The sequence below is a fragment of the Chinchilla lanigera genome, unplaced genomic scaffold (assembly GCF_000276665.1).
Source record: "Chinchilla lanigera isolate Chin_1 unplaced genomic scaffold, ChiLan1.0 scaffold00008, whole genome shotgun sequence".
In the NCBI taxonomy this organism is placed as follows: domain Eukaryota; kingdom Metazoa; phylum Chordata; class Mammalia; order Rodentia; family Chinchillidae; genus Chinchilla; species Chinchilla lanigera.
Genome location: NW_004955409.1, coordinates 3,947,459 through 3,968,986, shown reverse-complemented (window position 1 = coordinate 3,968,986; position 21,528 = coordinate 3,947,459). Strand labels below are relative to the sequence as shown.

Below are 21,528 nucleotides of genomic sequence, written 5' to 3'. Positions count from 1 at the left end.
TGCTTTAAAGTAGATTTGGATGAAGCTCTCAACTATTTTTAGTTGAGTTTTTTTGTTTTCAGACTAGATACATGAATGCTTCATGCACCATACTTACAATATGACCCCATTCTGAATTTGTCTTCAGAGTGATTCTTGCTGGGAGTGGTGGCACACGTGCGTAATCCAAGTTCTCAGGAGGCTGAGGCAGGAGCGCCATTGTGAGTGTGAGGCCAGCTTGGACTGAATAGGGAGACCATGTCTCAAAACAGAAAAACAAACAAACAAACAAACAAATGTAATGATTCTTAGCAATGAATTTTATACCTCATAATGTTTTATTCTTATTGGTTAATGTCTGTTTTCTTTTAGTTTGAAGAACTTCCTTCAGCCTTTTTCCTTTCTCTTTCTTTTTTGTGCACATTCATGTCAGTGATTTTTCTTTTTTAAAATGTAAACCATTAATAGTTTATGAAAAAAAATTTAAAACAAAAGCTGCATATTAATATTACACACAAATGGAGACCTAAGTGACCCAGCGCAGTGTACACGTGCTGACATAAATTCAAATAATTACACATTTAACCAATTTCCATATGAACATATGAACATTCTGAAGCATACGAACATTCTGAAGTACATAAAAGCACTCCTACTTTCTATAAAACTAGAGTTAAAACATCAATTTGCTATAAGCATATAAAAACATCAAGTACTTTCTTGGAGCTTCGAGTTACCTCTCCAAAGCCATCTTGCTTGCATAAATAGTCCTTCTCCAATAATCAGTAGGGGCTTTTTTTCTCTCAAGAGGTTTATTCTGCATCCTAAGCTCAAGAAAACAGACCCAACAATTACACACTCTAATTGCAGCGTAACAACTTGATTGCACATAATGCTTTAAAGTAGGTTTGGGTGAAATTCTCAAACACCTTGACATATGTTCTTTAGGGAGTTGTACTAGAAATAACAAACTATAAGTCCCTTCAGTCCTCATTTTTTCATTAAAATGGACAAGTCTTTGGTTAAAGTTCTACATTTTGGGCATTTGTTACCAATAAAATGGTCCCTAAACCAGTAAATGATACTGATGTATTATTAGGTCACAAGGCTTCATTTAACCTGTTTCTGACGCAGTTAGATGCTATAAACAGTCATTTACTATACTGTGTCACTAATACTTTCAATCTATCACTTACAAGCTGAAAAATCCGTACTTCTTATCATTTCTCTGTGAAGCTTCTGTTGTAACCTAAACTGTACAGTAATTATACTGTTCCACAATATATGTGATAGTTAGAAAAGCATTAAATTTAGTTTATTCCGGTAGGTCAATATTAGATTGTAGGTAAATCTGCATTAACTGTAGTAGGTTGTCACATAATGTTTATTTAAAAACCCCAAAGCATTTCATGTACAAGAGAAGCTTTTGCAAATGTATAAAACAGTAGATATATAAGAAAAACACCAAACATACTTTAATAGAAAAAAAAAAAAACCCAAAAAGAAAAACAGCCTAACAAGGTGGAGCAAGCAGAAACACACTTCAGCAGTCCAAGGAGTAGGCTGCATACATAGCTGCTCTCCTGTAGCCTAGGCAACAGCCATAGGGATATAAAATGACCTTCTGTAGCAGTTAGCAGGAAACTAAGGCGCACTCAACAGCAGTACAGAGCACATTAACAAAAGCACACAAGAATGTGCAAATGTCTAGGATGGAACTGAAATCCTTTTCAATACAAAGCAAACACTAGAACTTGGCAATACTTCCCAAAGCACTCAAGCTGTATTACATACTCTTCTAAGTGACGAAAAGGTGCTAAGGAAAGTTAACTACAGATACAGCGGCTGCACAGTACCTTCTAAATCTGCAGTTTAGCTCTCAGGTTTGTCCATGAAGAATTAACTGCACTGAAATTCTCTAAGTTATATTTAACAATTTAGCTGTGAGAGTTTACCACAAAGAGATAAATACTGCCATGAAGATTATGAATCATGGTTTGACAATAATTGTAACACCAGCAGCCACTGTAGTTACGATGACAATTTCTGGTCTCATTTTTTTCATGGTTCAGGAACTCATCACAGGTACAGGAAACAATGCTTACACAGCATATGTGAACTTTAAAAAATTCATACACAGGACTCCAATTGCAGCAGCTATTCTAAATGCTTGTTTAAAATTAAAGCACTCATTAAAAAATTAATATGTAGGACCTTTAAGTAAAATTCTACTATTATTTATAAGTCTGAAATTGTAAGAATGAGTATTTAGAAAACTTGTACCTTTGAAAGTACCTTTTGCAGAAGAGAAAAAGAGACCGACTAATAACTATAAACGAATTCAACACTTAAGGAAACTGCATTATGGCCTTGTGGCTAGACAGTTACCTCTTTTTTTTTTTCTCCTAAAAGGAATCTTCCCCTTCCTTCCTTCCTTCCTTCCTTCCTTCCTTCCTTCCTTCCTTCCTTCCTTCCTTCCCTCCTTCTTTCCTTCCTTCCTCCCTCCCTCTCTTTCCTTCCTTTCTTTGAACTCCCAAAGCTTGATTTATAGAAACTGCTTTTGGAAGGTTATAGAAAAATTCTTAGAAAAACCAATTTCAAATATTAGTCACACTGCTGAAATACTCATCCAATATGAATAATCTCGTCATTAGTAAAAAATGGAATTCCTCTTAGCAAATGCCCCAGAGCTGTCTCGCTTAATTACAGCGGTTATTAAAATCCAAGCAGCTAAACCAGCAAATATTTTTGTAGCTTTACTGAGCACCTGTCGCTCTCTCCTGTTGCTCAAGAGGTGCCACCTTTGTCTGAGTGAGAGCAGACCATATCCGACAGACTACAACTAAGCTGACAGACAGGGTGAGAAAACCTAGCACTGACACGGCTTCTGAGAGGCACTGGTGCACAGGACAGCAGGCCTCACTAGTGTCCACTGGGGGCAGAGCATTTATTTTGCCTTGACTGGTTTTCTTTCTCACCAGTGAACTCTGATTTTGTGTTTATAATGATACCCACTTTTTAAAATCGTGTAGCATTGATGGCAGACAGAACACATCAATTCCATGGTCCACAGTGCACCTGCAGATGGCCTCCCGGCTGAAAGGGGCGGTCCTGTGCAGAGATCTACTAAGCAGTGGTTGAAAACTCATGCAAGAACTGTGGTCCTTAAAGTGTTCTGGAAGCCCTGTTACAGAGGAAGCGCGAAGCACATGTAAGTTGTGGACGTGAGAGCTGACATCCGCTGTTCCACTCTGGCGTGGATGGTGGCGGGGGATGCTCCCAGAGAACAGGTGGTCCTTGTGCCCGGAGGCTCTGAGTGAAAATCTGCCTTTGGGTTTCCCTTGCAGAAGGGCTGCTGCCTCCTACCCATCCATCACTCGCCAGTACCCTGTGCTCCGAAGCAGATCCGCACAGGCAGTGCGTGTAACCGGTCTGGGTGAGGACTCTACACATTCCCCACCTGCCGTCTCTGGAACCCTGGCGCTGCTTCTGCCTCTGAGACTGCAGGTACCAGGTGGTTGTGTGTTGAGTCACAAGGAGCAGAGCTGTCCCCACTTATTTCAGACATTCTCCGAGTTAACTGCGGTCCTAGTTTATAGAATGGATTAAGCCGTGCTGTAGCGTGAAGTGCACATTTGTGCGCGGGGAGGGAGATCCACCCCTTCTCCAGTACCAAGCTGTCCTCTCTGTCTGCTCCACCTTCTGCAGAAGCCAAGGACAGATCAAATGTACTCAAAAGTTGCATGTGGGCTCACCGGAGCTGCATGCTGTTTAATCAAATGCCATTTGGGGGCTAAATCGGAGCCAGCAGGAAAGGAGCGTTAATCCAAAAAGACACATTTTTCTTTTCTTGGAGGAAAGGGGCTTGAGCCACTTGCTGTAAGTTCTCCAGGGGACACACAAGCCCACGGCATCTTGCAGCCTCTTTTGCAGAAAGCGCCTCCTGACGGCTGTGCACGTCACACCCGAGCTCTCTCCTCTTCCAGTTCCACTTTCTATCAGGATCCGAGGAACTCGGGGTCTCTGCGGGACAGGTCTGGAGAGGGGGTCTTTTGTTCCCGCAGTGACACAGCGATCGTGATCCTTCCCAGTTGTTGTGGTTACTTTTCTCTCATTGCCGGGACAAAATATCTGACTCCCAAAATTAAGAAAGGAAAGGTTTATTTAGCCTACAGTTTGAGGAGGTTTCAATCCATACTCGGCTGGTTCCACGGCAGGGTGGCAGGGCAAAGGAGCAACACTTCAAGGCGGTACAAGACAGAAAAGCAGCAAGAGGGGCTGGGAATTTAGCTCAGCGGCACAGCGCCTGCTTGGCAAGCATGAGGTCCTGAGTTCAATTCCCAGTACCAGAGGAAAAAAAAAAAAAGAACAGAAAAGCAGCAAGAGCAAAAAGGGGGAAACAGCCGCAAGCAGCCTCTTTCCCTCCCTTAGACTGTATGCAAACTACCCGCCCCAGGATAGGGTGTAGCACTCACACCCATAATCCTAACATTGGACCACAGATCAACCATAAACTCTAGAAGCCCGCCCCATGACTGCATGAGGCTTTGTGGGGACATCCAGACCCACCATAACACCAATGCTTGTTTCAACAAGGTGAGAAATTTGGATAGCACGATTTTGGTTTCTCCTTGAAAAACTCTTTGAAGGAATGACCTAACCCCAGCTGTAAAGCAACCCTTTCTCCTGCTGAGGAGCCATGTCCCTGGCTGACATTTCTCTTTGACACACAAACATCTGTTGGATTTGAAGTCCACACTTTCACTGTAGCCTCCCCTCATGGCCAAAAAGATTCTGACCCCTGCCTTTGAAGAAATTCCACATTATCCCCCACTTCATGCATGGATTACAAGCTCTTCCTCCAACCAGAGAAGCAACTCTCTGGAAACACCGCAAAGCTGGTTGTAGGGTCCCAGGCCTCCCACCCAGCCCAGTCAGTGCTGGGGTGCAGGTACCGGGCGAGGACAGGCCGGCACTAAGGGTGGGGACAGCAGACACGGGCACCAGCCACTGCACGTCCCCTCCGCATCTCCCATGCGACAGGCTGATACAGATGCTGTATATGCTCCCAGATTTTGTGTGAGGGCGTCTTATTCTCTCCCTTGTTTCTAAGGATAGTTCTGCTGTGTACCTAGCTTTGCTATGTGCAGTGTTATTGTTGGGAGTTTATTTTTGCTTTCTCCCTTTTAGTGCTGCAGAAAAAAATCTGACGCCCCTCTCTCCTGGCTTGTTAGGTTCTGCAGATGTGTGAACTGGGTCACAGTTAGGTGTTATTTTCCCCTTTTCTCTTGGTGTGAGAGGCTTCTCTTTACGATCATCTTTGGAGCTCAATTGTGATGTCTTGGCATTGACTTTGACCTCCTTGTTTCTGGATATTTGAATACTTCTCTAGCTTTTGGGTATTTTCTGTTGTTATCTTTTTGAATAAGCTTTCTACCACTTTGGCCTTCTGATGTCCCTCTTGAGCCCCATTAACCCTATATTTGATCTTCTAGCACTTTCCCAAATTCCTGCAAGCGTTCTTCATCCCTCTTTATTCTCTTTTTTTCTCCTCCAACTGTGTCTCTTCAAACAGGCTTTCAGCTCATTAGTCTGTGCTCTGTTCGACCTGTCCTGCTACTGACACCTTTTAATTTGCTTAGGATCATTTTTAGCTCCAAGATTCCTGTTTGACTTCTTAAAATCACTTCCATCTCTGTTAGAGTACTCAATCATTTCTCTGTGTTCTCCTGAAGCTCATCTGATCTCCTTAAAACAGCTGTTGGAAATTTTCCATTCAAACTTCTTACTGGTTCTATCTGGCCAGTTTCTGGCACCGTATTTTTTAAATTAATTTTTGCTTTTATTACACGTTTGCAGTACACGCAATTTACAATCATGTTGAGAAGTAGGCACATGTACATATCTTGTTGTGTTTAAATCCTTTTCCCTTCCTTCCTCCTCTTTCCTTCTCTAATTCCTCTTTCCCCATTTTCAGTCTTATTGATACTATTAATTTAGCTCATGTTTATGGCATATGTTCACATTCATTGAGGTTATTAGGTTTCTGTACATGGAATATCTTTATTCTACTTATTTCTTTTTACCCTCCCTCTCTTCCCTTGCCCTTGATCTCCTGGACTCCTTTCCATTTACAAGAGTTCTATCTGTTGCCAGGTGTGGTAGTGCATGCCTATAATCCCAGCACTCAGGAGGCTGAGGCAGGAGCATTGCCAAGAGTTCAAGGCCAACCTGAACTGCATAGTGAGACCCTGTCTCAAAAAAAAGTTTCATCTGCTTATCTTTCTATTTACCCATTATTTTTTGTTGGCCTTGCTCAAAAGAGAGATATTATACAGTATTTAAGCTTGTGTGTCTACTTTATTTCACTCAACATTACATTTTCCAGGTGCATCCATTTTCCTACGAATGTCTCAAATTTGTCCCTTTATAGCCAGGTAGTGGTCCTTTGTCTTAGTTACTTTTCTTGCTGCTGAGACAAAATACCTAACAACCACAGTTAAAGAGCGGAAAGTTTATTTAGCTCAAGTTTGTAAATGTTTCAGTCCATTATCGGCTGGCTCTAAGGCAGGGTGGCGTGGCAGACAGGCACTGCGAAGGAGGAACATTCATAGAGGGCAGAAGGCAGCAAAGCAACCAAGGGACCTTCGCAGCTTCCTTCTGCTCTTTCTATACTCTGTCTAGGCTGCTGTGATTAGGCCAGTGCCAAATCAATCAGTGGCCTGGTTTAGTAATCACACACCCTTCCATCCAGCATGACTCACCCTGGAGCCCCACATATGCCAGCCCGAGGCTCTGGGGGAGGGATCATCTAGACACAAGCTGCGACCCCCACTGTACGCAGGCATCACATTTACCCAGGCATCTGTGGAGGAGTAGACAGGCTGCTTCCAGGCTTCAGCGATTACAAACCGCTGCTACAAGCACCGGTACGCACGTATCGCTGCAGTAGCGTGACTTAAGCTCTTGGGGGAAGACGCCTGGAAGCGGGACAGCTGGGTCAGACGGAATTTATAATTTTAGCCTTTTAAGAAATCTCCACGCTGATTCCCATAATGACTGTACTAATTTACACTACCACCAGCAACACAGGAGAGTTCCTTTTTCACCTTTTTCACCTCACCAGCATTTGTTATTTTTTGATTTCTCGATGATTTTGGTACTTTTGGACCATTAGATGAGGTCCCAGATCCTGAAAGCTCTCGATGCTTGCTGATGGGCAACTTTCTCTGAGCAAGGAACATTCAGCATTTACTCCAGTCTTCATGAGCTTGCGCGGTCTGTGCCTCTTTCCAGAAAGCGAAGCAGGGTGTGTCCTCTAAGCCTGTGGTACACTATTTCAACACTAGATGGCACCATAGGACCAGGTTTCGGGCAAGCCCAAGGGTGGTGTGCTGTCAGTTTCACAAATGGAGGGCACCCAGGCTCAGATTTGTCTCCAGCCTACGGATGATGTGTGGTTTGGTATGAATTTGGGGGAGCACCTAAAAGAAGCCTCTTCCCGGGGCGAGATTAGGCCCAAATGCCTCATGCACAGTCACCAGCCTGTGGTCAGAACTGCAGAATCTTGCCTGGCTCTGAGCAGAATCACTGAGGTAGAACCAGGTCCAGGATCGTATGTCACACCCCTGGCCATGGGAACCTTATGCTTTGTCACACACTGCGCCCACACCCCGCTGAGACCAGCACGGGACAGGGTAGGACCAATACCCATACCACTATGGGCTGGCTCCTGCTGAGGTGGACTTGCAGCCCAGTTTTACTGCAAAACACACATGATGCTAGATTGAATACAAGTCTGATATGCAGGGGCCACAGCTCTCTGCCTCACGGGAGATGCTCCAGGAGCTCCTTCCCTGGGCACTAGCCTGCAGCGGGGGGTCATTAGGATCTGCCCAGCACGTGTATTTTTGGGGATGGAGTTTTGCTCCAGGCTCTGCTGTCCAAAACTAAGATGATGTTGGTGAAGACAGTCCTTTGGCCACCAAGAATGTTCAGCTGGTCACACCTGAGTCTCCCAGCCACAAAGACCTGAACAATCTCAGATATACTCGGGCCTGTGCTGGCTACTGTACAACTGGCTGTGATGCCCGGCAAAATACAAGTTCATCTCACCAGGGCACGGGTCTCTGCCTGGTTCCAGGGCAGATCTAGAGATCTAGCTGAGAATACTGGCCTGGGAATAGCAGGGCTGCCCAAGGCTCGGGGAAAGGTGGTGATCTCAGCCCCTGGGCTCCCGGACCTCAGTCCATGGGCACAGGCCCAGGGCAGGGGTCACAGGGCTAAGCTCAGCACTGGATTTCACTGTGAAGGGCCTGGGTTTCTGGTCTAAGGCCTGAACTTAGCACCTTTTCCCTCCCTCAAGTAGAAAGCATTTCTCTCCACTGCTTGGAGTTGGAAGAGGAGTGACACAGCCAACTCTTTCCCTTCTGCATTTTTATATGCATCTTTTCTTATCCGGCCAAAACCAGACACTGTGGTATCTCACCTGACCTTCTTACCTTTACTGAAAATAGTTTAGTCCATAAAGGTGGTTTAGTGTTTGGAGGGGAGAACAACTGCTGGAAGATCTTACACACCATTTTGCTCTGCCTCTAAGAACTTTTTCTTCACATTTACACTATGAATAACTGACAAAAAGGTCTTACTTTTGGCCTACCTTGGCTTTTGTTATGCCTTCCTCACTAAGCATAACTATTTCTAGTTGTTCATTTTAAGGTGAGAGCCACGGAACTCTTCATTTAATCACTTAAAGGCCATCATAAGGTTAACTGGCCTAAGTACAATATTGTGTCTCCGGGACTAAGGAAGTCCAAGAAGAGGGGAAGGAAGGAATGGCCGTCAGGGGAAGCAGCAGAATGCACACAGACATCCACTGAAGTTCATCCCTTTTCAAGCTTGTGATTCATGATGCCCTAAACAGTGAGAACAGAAACGTCTGATTACAGATCACCATAACAGATATAATAAAGAACAAAACAAACATCTGATTTGCAAAAAGTGCAGTATCAGGAAAGCATAATCAAATGAGGTATGTCTGTCTGCAAAGTGTAACAGATTTCAACAAAAACCCCACCTTGAAGTATGTGAAGAAATCACTTTTTATAAGCATTTCTGGTTAAAGCAGGATTTATATCCCAGAAAAAGGCTATCCAGTGAGGTCTCAAATGGGATCTGGGTGCTCAGATCCCTTTTACGGTCATTAATATTGACTGTCAACTTGACGGGATTAGGAGTCACTGAGCAGATCAGTAGAAAACACTTCAGGGTGTGCCTGGACACATCATGGGGTGTGACTTCAGGGATCACATTTGGGCCCTGGTCCTTTCTTTCTGACACTCTTCTCCTGTGCTCTACATCCCAGCTGACATGAAGAAAGCAACTTTGCTCCACCATACCTTTCCACCATGATGTTCCTGCCTTGGAGCCAGCCAACCACGGACTAAACCTCTGAAACTGTAAGCCACACTAAACCTCTCCTCCCTTAGGTTTCAAGTATCAGGTATTTCGTCCTGACACTAGCAACAGGAAAGCTAATTAATACATTCTTAATTCCCACAAACATTACCCACAGATACACACACACACACACAAAAGAATCCTACTAAGCAAAGCTAGATGTAACTACGCTTAAAGTAATCTCTTGCTGATTAGCCCACAAAGTCGGCCATGTGATATAGACTTTCAGTTCTATGGTACACATTCCTTCCGCACATCAAAAAATATAGAAAGAGGTAAACTTGAGGGACAGATAACTTGGAAAAAAATAAAGAATATCAATAACACTATTAGGGAAATATCTCCTGTTTTAAAAGGTACAGAAAATATGTAGTGTGTTACCCTTTTAATAACAGATTATATATATGCATAGAAGTCTATATAGAATATACTTCTATACATATGTATATACATTCAATCTTACACATTTTCATAAATAAGCACTCAAAGCCTCCCTAAAATACAAGAAAAGTGATTACTGATTAAAATAAGCCTGTAGAAACTGCCACAGAGCACTATTTTTCTATGTACGGTACACCTTTGGATATTGTTCTAGTTTTGTTTGTTTGCTTGTATTTGTTTTGTGTGGTATTGGGATTAAACGCAGGCTTTCCCACTGAGCTATATCCCTAGCCCTTTTTTACATGTTTATGTTGAGGCAGTATTTCACTAAGTCACCCAGGCTTGGCTTGTACTTGCAATCTTTCTGTCTCAGCCTCCCAGAGTGCTGGTATTACAGACATGTGCCACCATGCCCTGCATGACATTTAATCCACATGAGTTAAACGCATTTCTTATTATATTTTTAAAAGTTTTCCCCACAAAAAGAAACATAAAGGCTACATAATTTTTGAGAACTTCAGAGATCACCTAAAAGAGTTTCCTTGGGAGTGGAGGTACAAAATTTCAATCCTTGCTCTAAGCATGGCATAAAAAGTCAATGAAGCTTCTCATCAATTCGCCTATCCAACTTTATACTCTTATTTTATTTTTTTTTTTTATACTCTTATTTTGAATTCCCTTTCTGTTGTGGTTTGAACATAGCCCCCAGGAATTCCTGTGTTAGAGCCTCACTCCTCGAATTCCTAGGTCCGGGTTATATGGAAGTGGGGCATTTGGGAAGAAACTGGGATCAGATGAGGTCACGAGAGTAGGGCTTCCATGGCAGCATTAGTGACTTTATAAGAAGAGGAAGCGAGACTTGAGCTTACCACACTTCTTGTCTCACCATGTGACACTTTCCGCCATGTTATGATAGAGCAAAAAAGCTGCTGCCAGAAGCTAACCCTGTGCCAGCTCCCTGCTTTTTGGACTTCCCAACCTCTAGAATCCTAAGGTAATTAAACCTCTATTCTTTGTATATTATGCAGTCTATGGTATTTAGTTATAGCAACAGAAGACAGACTAAGATACTCTGGGTACTATTTCTCTTGGTGAGGATATACACCATTGGTGCTGAGGCCGTGCTTCGTAAATACAGGTGTTAGACATGCAAGGCGGCTGATCACTCAGCCTGCTGTCAGGTAAACACTTTTGGCCTACCTTCCGTTAACTCCCTTACCTCTGGGCCGGAGTCACTGTGGGTTTTCAGGGGACTTCAGAAAACACTTCGTATTTTCTACTCTGTCTCCTGTTGCTGTCAACAATGCCCTGTCTCAGAGTTCTGAAGGCAGGCGCCATTTTCTCTTCATATTCCTTACACTGCTAGGGCTCAGCATGCTCCATGCTACCTGAGCGGAAGAGAACATGTCTAGGGCCTGGCACACAGTTTTCGTCTAATCCAAACGTGTGTGTTCCGGTGTGCTTCACATGAGAGTGAACGTGGCTTCATTTCCAGTCTTGTTTTAATGTTTCTGATTCCCAGCTGTTAACCTGCAGCTTCCATACTCGTTTCCCATAACCGTAACTACAACCTTTCCTCTCTGCCTTGTGGAAACATCCTTGACTCCAGCCCCTCGGGAAGCAGGCGCTTCCTTAGTGTGTGAGACAAAATTTAGCAAGGCAATCTGTGCTCTTTAAGGATTCCCTCAGTAACACTGGGTCCTGGGCCCTAGAGGGTTATGCTCCCCTAGGTTCAGAGTTTTCTCCAGACACCTGAGTGTGCTGCATGATGAGCTGTGCTTGACACACACCCGCTTTCATTCTGGTCTCATCTGCTCCGCGATACTGAGTAAGTCACTGAAGCACTCTGAGCTTTGTTTTCCTTATTTGTAAATTTACAGTACAAATGCTCACTTCATACTGTTGTGGGGAATTAGAAATGCTGGATGTGAAAGTCCCTGGCATTGAGAAGCTGCTCTAAATATAACCCTATCTCTTCCACAAAGTGATTTATGAATTAATGAAGAAATCAATGAGCCCCTTTCCAAAGCAGCAGTATTTATCTCAAGCATAGAAACCAATGTTTCCAGTTTCTGAAGACAGAGCAAACTGCGTCTCTTAGGAGCCTGCCTTATCCTGTCCCTAGCTTTGCAGCTCTGGAACAGTGCACTCTCGAGGTGTGACAATGTCCTATCAAAGCCACATTGTGTGTGCCAGGGATGGTGGAGCCTAAGGAGGAGTCCTTGTAGTACCCCATGAGATGTACTGTCAAGGCAAAGTCTCTGGCTACCTTCTGCTGACAGTGTGGAGGTGGTTGGAGTGTGTCCCCAGGAGGAAACACTTGTGGTGCGGTCCACAGCGCAGTCCACAGTGCGGCAATGTTGAGAGACAGTGGGATCTCTACACGGAGGGCCCACGGGAAGGTGATTAGGTCACTGGCGGCATTGCGCTCAGAATGAATGAGTGTATTTCCTGAGGACTCTGGTTATTTCCCAGGACAGTGGGTTGTTATAAAGCGGGACGAACTTCACACTTGATCCCTTCTTCATGCGGCTGGTCCCCTTCCTGATTCTCCGCCAACAAGGAGGTCCTCACCAGAGGCCTGGACAGTAAGGACTGCTAGCTTCCAAACTGTGAGATAAACCAGGCTCTGTTCCTTATAAAGCACCCAGCCTCAGCTATTTGTTATAGCAACAGAAAATGCTAATAGACTCTCCATTAGCAAATGTAAGATACATTGAGCTGGGGGTGTAGTTCAGTGATAGAATACTTCCCTAGCATGCACAAGGCCCTTGGTTTGATCCCCAGGACTGCATAAATAAATAAATAAATAAATAAATAAATAAATAACAAGGTGGAAAGCATATAGAGGGGCCAGGGATATAGCTCGGTGGCGCAGCACCTGCCTGGCAAGTGAGAGGTCCTGAGTTCAATTCCTAGTACCAAAAAAAAAAAAAAAAAAAAGAAAGAAAGTATATAGAGAAAGTGTGATGGCAACTTAATAAGGAGAAATTAATTCCAATGAGAGAATATAAAAAGGGGCCCATTAATTCAGTTAATAGAGATTTATCATAGATTTCTCTGCACAAAGCATTATGCAGACCGCAGAGATGCAAAAATTCAAATTATCTCACTTTTGAGATGCTAAGAATGCAGGGGAGACAACACAGAAAAAAATCCTTGCATGGGCTGGGGATTTAGCTCAGTGGCAAAAGCGCCTGCCTGGCAAGCGCAAGGTCGTGAGTTCGGTTCCCAGTACCGGAGAAAAACCAAAAAAAAAAAAAAAAAAAAAATCCTTGCAATACAATTGATAGAGACTGGTTTTAGTGATGTGTTCAGTGTGCTTGGGAAGCAGAGAGCAAAAGTGACTTACAGCTTCCACCAGGATGGGTAAGAAATGATGTTTGAGCTGGGGCTCAAAGGGGAGGTTATCACACAGAGATGGCGGGAAAAGGCAGACCACAAGGAGTTAACCCCTCTGCCTTCCCAAACTGGAAGAATTTAGGCATTCAGAAGTGAGGAACAGCTGGGAATTAGGGAACTGTGTGACAAAGTTAGGAAAATCAAAAGAAAACATGAGGTGAAGTTGTTTCACTGTTGTGTGGGTGAGTACAAAGACTTAGCGAACTGGGTTCTGTTTACGTTGATGTGAAACTAAAGACTAAAGACAGGGAAAAACATACAAGATCTTCAAAGCAGGACCTAAAATGGTAGAACTTCAAATTAAGATTAATCTTACAGTTTCATACAGTTGTACGGTGTAGCCTGGATTAGGACGCGCCATAAGCAAGGAGAGCGATTAGGAGACCATTAAAACAGCTAGGTGAGAGAGAATGAGACCAAAGAGGAAAAGGAGGGATGGAAGGGATAGCCAGAGGGGATGAATATCATAAGGCTGACTGGATTGATATCGGCAACCTGCATGTCTGAGAGAATGCGTACCAGTACCAGAAATAAAAAACATACGGCGCAACACTTGGGAGAAATGAGGAAGTCCCGTTTGGACACACTAATTGTGAGAATTAGTACGAGCGGCAGAGGGAGAGAAAGGAAAAGCGTGTGTAAAAAGAACTGAGATGCATCATGCGTATGTACCAGATCCCCAGGATGAATGTAACCCTTGTGAACAGCAGATACATGCTGATAAAAGTTGAAAGTTTAAAAACAGAGCATTCTTAGGACAGCAACTTCTGTAGACTCTTGGAAACCACAGACAAGCTGGGCCACATGGTTATGGAGAAATGGGAAGTGAGATAGCAGAGGCAGCAAACGTGACACTGTGTGAACTTTGGCAGTGAAGGAAAAGATGGCTGGGGATTTCCACTGTATGATGACTGAGGAGATGCGCTTCTCTGCAGGTTGAAAGGGAAAATGCAGAGATTTCAAGACTGGAGGAGGAAGAGGTGGTAATGTACGATGGAGAAAGGTCATGATATTAGAGGTACTGATGGAAGGGTCAGCCCTGGAAAGATATGAAATATTTCTGTGACAGCAACTTACAGGCACCCTAGAGAAAGAAGCGCAGATTCTGGGCTGGGAGTTCCATGGTAGAGTGCAACCCAGCCAGCATCAGGCCCTGGGTTCAACCCCAGCAAGTCTCAAATTCTATTTCACGTGCTCTCACTTTGTTCCTGTGTTTTTTTCTTATTTTTTTTTTTTTTACAGACCCTTGGCAGTTAATCTCTCACTGGCTTGCAACATGGTCTTCTTCGTAAGAGATGCTTGACTGAAGAGAGTGGGAGTTGTGTAACTACCTTCTAGTATTCCTGCTGCAGTGCGCTGTTTGTTCAACTACTGAAGATTTCATACCACAGAACTCTGTGACTCGCTCTTCAAAAACAGCTCTTCAACTTGGATAGAGGTTGATTTTTATAGACATTTTGAAAGTCACTAATGAAGCAACAAGGCCTTGAGAAGAAAAAATAAGAAAGTACCTTCAGGGCCTTAGACTTAGAAAGTACCTTCAGGGCCTTAGAAGATTGATTAAATAAGACACAAAAAAACCATTAACCATAAAGGGCAAATAAAAATGTGATAATTTGGACTATTAAACAATTACTAAAATTTGTTCATGAAAAGACACAATAAACTGGGCATAGTGGAGTGTCCTTGTAATCCCAGCACTTGGGAAAATTTGGGAACTACATAGAAAATCAAAGGCCAGCCAGGACTACACAGCAAGGCCCTCACAATGAACAAAACAAACAAAAAAGACACTAACAAAACAGTGAAAAGGCAAGTTACAGAATGAAAAAAAAGAAACTGGGTGTGGTGCTGCACACCTGTAATTCCAACAGTCAGGAAGCTGAGGTAGGAGGGTTGCAAGTTTGAGGCCAGCGTGGGCTATACAGTGAGTTCGAGAACATCCTGAACTACTAAGTGAGACCCTGTCTTAAAAAGACAAAAATGTTTTTTAAAAAGAGTGAAAGAAGATATATATACATATAAAGGAATCATGCTCCAAATATATAAATACATAAAGAATTTCTACAAATCTATCAGAAAGCTATCCTTATAATAAAATTGTCCAATAACATGAAGAGACACTCATAGACTATCATTTTAACATTTCTTTAGTCATCAAAAAAAAATCTCTGCAGTAAGAAACTTCTATATACTTGTCAAAAAGGTGTAAGATGAAAAGGAAAGAAAATCAAGTGTTGGCAAGGACTTAGAGTAACTAGAACTCTCATCCCCAACTGGTAGGAATATAAATTGGTATAACCATTTTGGAACACTGCTATCTGCTAAAGCTAAACAATGCATACCGTATGACCCAGCAATTCCAATCTTAAGCGTATTCACTTAAGAAACAACTGGACTCTATCCAAACGTTCTACTGTAAAGTGAATGAATACACTGGGACATAATTCACAAGGTATCACTACAGTGAGAACGAATAAGCCACAGCTACATGACTGCATGGTGAGTTCTACATACAATACAATGAAGCCAGAGACAAAAGAGTTAATACTGTAAGATTCCATTTATATAAAGTCCAGAAGCTGGGCATGGTGGTACATGTCCATAACTCCAGCACTTGGGAAGCTGAGGCAAAAGGATCACGATGAGTTCGAGGCTGGCCTAGGCTACATAGTGAGTTCAAGTTCAGCCTGGACTACATAGTGAGACCCTGTCTCAAAAAAAAAAAAAAAAAAAAAAAAATTAAAGTTGAGAAGCAAGCAAAGCTCATCCATTCTGTTAGAGAAAAGGATAGTGGTTACCCTTGGTGTTATATACAGGGTGCAGTGTAGCAACTGGAAGGAAACACAGGGAGGTTTTTCGGGTATAGGCAATGTGATTTTTTTTTGATCTGATACTGGTCACACAGGTGCACTGAATTTGTGAAAATTTACTGAGGTGTATAATTATGATTTGCACACTTTATGCATGTACGTTATACTTCAGCATTTTTTCAATGAAGTCCCAAGTCTGTTGTTTCATGTGTGAACAAGAAAAATTTTGCCATTTTTCTCTGATTTATCTATTTATTTATTTATTTATTTTATCAATTTATTAAAATTATTCATTCTTCTCTCTAGTTTCTTCCTTCCAAAGCTCCACCTGCCCAGTTCTGTACATCTTGAAATGTTTTAGTGATTTCTACACAAAAGACTCTTACACCAAGTTCTGGGCTTTGTGGTCCTTCCAGTTGTTAAAAAACACAGCTTGTCACCGGGCATGGTGGTGCACGCCGGTAATCCCAGCATTCAGGAGGCTGAGGCAGGAGGATCTTTGTGAGTTTGAGACCAGCCTGTGCTACAGAGTGAACTCAAGGCCAGCCTGAACTGCACAATGAGACCCTGTCTCGAAAAGACAAAAAAAAAGAAAAGTCCAATCCTTCAGTTCATGAGTGTGATGATTGGGTGTTCATGCCATCTGCATGAGGTGTGCCTCCCTCAAACCTTGTTACGACGTTGGCACATTACCCATCTGACGTGAAAAAAAAAATAAAACATAGCTTGTCTCCCTAAAATTTTGTAAGACTAGTGAAACTGTTCAAATAACCATCAAATAATAACATCTATGTAGTTTTGACTAACCTGAAAGAAAGCCCAATGCTACATGACAACTATGGATGTCCTCAGTTTTGTCAGAGCCTTGGTGACTCTGCTCAACACACTTTGGTCTGTTCTCCCTGAGGACATCGGAACATAACATCTAGTTCAAGAGAAAAATAATGCTATGAGAGGGAAGAGGTCAAGAATTCTTTTTTGGATTGGGGTGGTAACTTCCTTATTCACAAGCTATTCATTTAGAAAAAACGATATAGAAGTAGTTTCAGTATGGACATCTGGATGATGATGCGGGGAGCGGGATCCAGATGAACTAACTTTTAAAAAATAAAAATAAGTTCAATATCAGAGATTCTTGATTTTAAAAATAACAGGTTGCTGGCTCATAGAGTACGAGTTTGAGTGGAATTACACTTCACCCAAAATGTGATTTGGAGAGAAATGACACTGTAAAAAATGTTCCATTTCTAATTCAAGAACATGGTGGGTCTTTCTATTTATTCTCCTGAGTTTGTAAGTAAAGTTCTGAAGATGCCTGCTTTAGGCTCAGCTTGTTAATCATTAGGTTAATTAACTTCTAAGTAAATACAAATGGATTCCTGGAACTCAGTGCTCCCAAAGGAGCCCAAGTGAGCAAAGAGTATTTTTTCCTTTTTAAATTATGCATTTTCTAGTACAGTTCAGGAAGGAACAGGTTCTGCCAGTTCATATGACCTCAAATAAATCTACTTTTTAAAATGTTTACTGGGGGAAAGGCAAAAAGAGGAACACGTGGTTGTGTCTCACCATGTTGCTGGGGTGAAAATTTTAATGTGTCGCTAATCTGCTGATTTTCTCATTATTTTTGCTTCTTTGCAGTTCTACCATTAGACCATAGACTCTGCTGCAGAAGGTCCCACATTATCACAATAGCACACACACAAATCCTTAACACAAGAGTGTCTCTGATACTCAGGATCTGCTGAGACCCTAATAACCACTCCTGTGGTTAAAGGCTTTGAGTTCCCAGGATGCAGTTCTTCCTCCATGACACTTGTTCTGTCTTGGAAGCAAAAGGTAACTGAGAAATGCCATGAAGCAGAGGTTCTCCAACCTTTTGATTTAAAGCTCATAGCTCTTAAAAACTCAGGACCCTCAATAGAAGGAAAATATAAGTCACTGGCTGGAAGAAAATATTTGCAAAAGGCACATCTGATAAAGCACTATTACCAAAACATGCAAGGAACTCTTTAAACTATAATTAAAAAAAAAAACTAACCTGATTTAAAAATGGGCCAAAGGCCTTAACAGACACAACACCAAAGAAGATATATGTGACCATTGCTCCTGATATGTCAACTTCACTGGCTTAAGAAGCACCTGGCAGATTAAAGTGTGCTCACAGGTGTGTCTGGACGGGTTGTGGAGATGGCCTTGGGTACTACACATGGTCCCTCACTCATTTCTCCGGCCCTCTCTGGCTCTGCTCCCAGCCACCATGAACTAAGCACCATGAACTTGCACCATGTCCTTCTGCTGTGCTGTCTCTGCCTTGGATCCTACCAACTATGGACTGAATCTCCTGGAACTGTGAGCTAATTTAAACCTTTCCTTCTTTAAATCTTGGGTGTCAGGTATTATGTTTCAGGAATAGGAATTCTAGCACATACAATATACAAATGGCAAGTAAACACATGAAAAAATATCATATCATATGTTCCAATGGATAGTATGGATTATCAACATAATTGGAATGAAAGCCTCCTAGAAAATTGAGGAAGTGCACTTCTGCTGTCTGTGAGGGTGTTTTCCAGAGATAATTAGCTTGTGGCTCAGCAAACCAGGTGGAAAAGAACTGCCTTGAATGTAGGTGACACTGTCCAATAGGTGGGGACCCAGCTGCGACAACAAAGCCAAAGAAGGGGGAAGCTGGCATGTGCACACAGGCTGCACTTGCGAGCAGGTGCGTTGTCGGCTCCTGCTATTGCCCATGGAATCAGACCCCAGATTCTTCGGCCTTTGCACAGATTTGCATCGGCAATTCCCTAGAGGGCTTCCAGGCCTTCAGTCTTGGACTAAGGCTTATCACTGGTCTTTGTGGTTCTGAGGCTTTTGGTTTCCAGAGCTGAAAAGCTGCTGATTTCCCTGGCTCTCTATTCTGCAGATGTGCACTACAGAACTCTCCTACTTATGACCTTGTAAGCCAGTCTATACATCTCTTCCTACATATACATTCTATTGCTTCTGTTCCCCTGGACGACCCTTACTAATACACATATTATCGTGGAAATGTGAATTTAAAAACAATGAAATACCACTATGTACATATTAGAGTGGCCAAAATCTAGAATGCTCAGAATACCAAATGCAGGCAAGGATGTGGAGCAAAGGGGACTCTCATTCACTGCTGACGGGGATGTAAAATAATACAACCACTTTGGAAGACTATTTGGCAGTTTCTAACAAAACTAAGAATGCTCTTGCCATACAAGTAGCTATCATGCTCCTGGTAATTTACCTAAAGGAGCCGAAAACTTAAAGCTCACACAAAAACCTACACATGTATGTTTATAGCAGCTTTACTCATAATTGCCAAAACCCGGAAGCAACCAAGATGTCTTTCAGTAGGTGTTCAGCACTAAAAAAATGAGCTACCAAGACATGAAAAGACACAGAAGAAGCTTAAACACACATTATTGCATAAAAGCAGCTCATGCGAAAAGGATATTTACTACGATACCAGCTACATGATATGCAGATGCATCTCCCTTCCTTCCGCAGCCAGCATCCCAGCCCTGGCTTAGCACTACGTGGGTTCAGATACAGGGCTGACCCCTCTTGCCATTTCTGTCATTCCTGCCCCCAAATCTGCCTCAAGGTTTGATGGACTGGAGCCTAAGGTGACCACAGGAGACCTGGGGGCTACGCAGATGCACAAACACCTGTCCCCACCTCCAGGTGGTGTTCAGCCCTGGCCCGCTATCTGGTCTCACTGGTGTGTAGGCTGGGGCTGTCAGCCAAGTCCTGAGCTGTGAGCACCGGCGCAAGGGTCCACTGCGGGGAAAGAGAGAGTCCAGAACAGCAGAGTGAATTCCCCACAGCACAGCCTGGCCCTCGCTCTCCTGAGCCAGAATCACAGCCCTCATTTGGTGCCATCCGGACCTTAGCCCTCCTCCTGACCAAGGGACAGAGCCTAGACTGAAGGGAGAAAGGCAGAGAGCTGGCTCCCAAGTGTCACTGGCTCCTAGAGAGCAAAACTGCAATGTCCCTTCTACTCCTTGCCTCATTATAGGTTGAAGCTCAGCCTGGGGACTCCAACATGGGTCACAACCCTCCTGGCATGGACCATTTGCTTCCTTGGCCACCTGCTATGAGCCTGTCTTTTCAGCTGCTGGAGACTGTGTTGGAGAGACACCTCACCATAATGAATGAAGTGTAAATAAATGGAAGTTGTTATGGCTTGTTCTAGATGTTCCCCCCAAAGCCTCATGTGGTCATACACAGGGCTTTTCAGAGGTGGCTGGATCTAGAGTGTGCAATGCTACAGTTAAGTGTGTGATTCTGGGACTGAGAGTGTATGATTACTAAATTAGTGCACCGATTGGTTTGGCATAGTTCTGGGTAGGATTAAGTGTGCTCCATCTTGGGTGTGAGTTCTACCTTCACTAAGGACATGTAGCCTGCCTTGATAGTATATAAGGGACAGGAAGAGGTTGCCGTGGTCATCTGCTACTTCACTACTTTGCTGCCTTCTACCCATCATAAACTGCTTCTCCTCTTTTTTGGTTTTTCTCCGGTACCAGGAACCGAACTCACGACCTTGCGCTTGCCAGGCAGGTGCTTTGCCGCTGAGCTAAATCCCCAGCCCCACTGCTTCTCCTCTGCAACGCCCCTCTGCTGTGCCACTCTGCTTTGGAGCCAGTTAACTATGGACTGAAACCTCTACAGACTGTGAGCTAAATAAACCTTTCCCCCTTTAACTTTAGGTGTTGGGTATTTTATCTCAGCAACTCTCTTGGTAACTTTTCTCTCATCACTGGGACAAAATACCCAATGCCCAAAATTAAGGAAGGAAAGGTTTATTTAGCTCACAGTTTATGGAGTTTTCAGTCCATAATCAGCTGGCTCCAAGGCAGAGTGGCACATGGCAGAGGGCAACAGTTCATGGCGGGGGAAAGACAACAAAAGCAACAAGAACAAAAGGAGGAACAAGAGAAGACTCTTTCTATCCCTTATATTGTATGTAGGCTACCCACCCTAGGGTGGACGTAGCACTCACACCCATAATCCCAGCACTAGACAATGAATCAATCACAAAGTGTAGATTCAGCTGCCATGACTGCATGAAGCTTTGGGGGTACATCTAGACAAAAACCATAACAGCAACAAAAAAGTAAAACACAGAATCCTTGATCTCTGCTTCCCACACCCTGAGTTTTTTCTTCAGTACTGACTGGCTCTCCTGCACTGGAAACTCACTGCCTCTGCCCCTCACACCCTCAAGAACTCAACTGATCCAACCTCATTCCCAAGGCTCACCCACTGTCACAGCTTAGCCCCATGGATGTGTGCCTCTCCCCAGCCTAACCCTTTCATACTTCACCCCTGCCCCTGATTTGCCTGGGGTCTATCCAGAGAGAAACACTAAGGCCACAGCTGTAGAACTGCACCGACCCACTCAGAGCTCGTTCCTCTGACCCTTTAGTCACAATACATCTGGCTGTATTCCAAGTGT

The 21,528-nt window shown here is 43.3% G+C and overlaps 2 long non-coding RNA genes across 2 annotated transcripts in view; one reads left to right on the top strand and one right to left on the bottom strand.

Moving 5' to 3' along the window:
* Window positions 1-451: 451 nt before the first annotated feature.
* The window catches only part of LOC102003417, a 27,862-nt gene continuing 6,785 nt past the window's right edge, over window positions 452-21,528 (bottom strand). The window contains exon 5 of the long non-coding RNA XR_259752.1: window positions 452-803. This is a non-coding gene — a long non-coding RNA (uncharacterized LOC102003417). The remainder of the gene's footprint in view (window positions 804-21,528) is intronic.
* Window positions 10,717-14,901, top strand: LOC106147721. The gene is made up of 2 exons (XR_001232635.1): window positions 10,717-10,813; window positions 14,464-14,901. It is a non-coding gene; the product is annotated as an uncharacterized LOC106147721 (long non-coding RNA).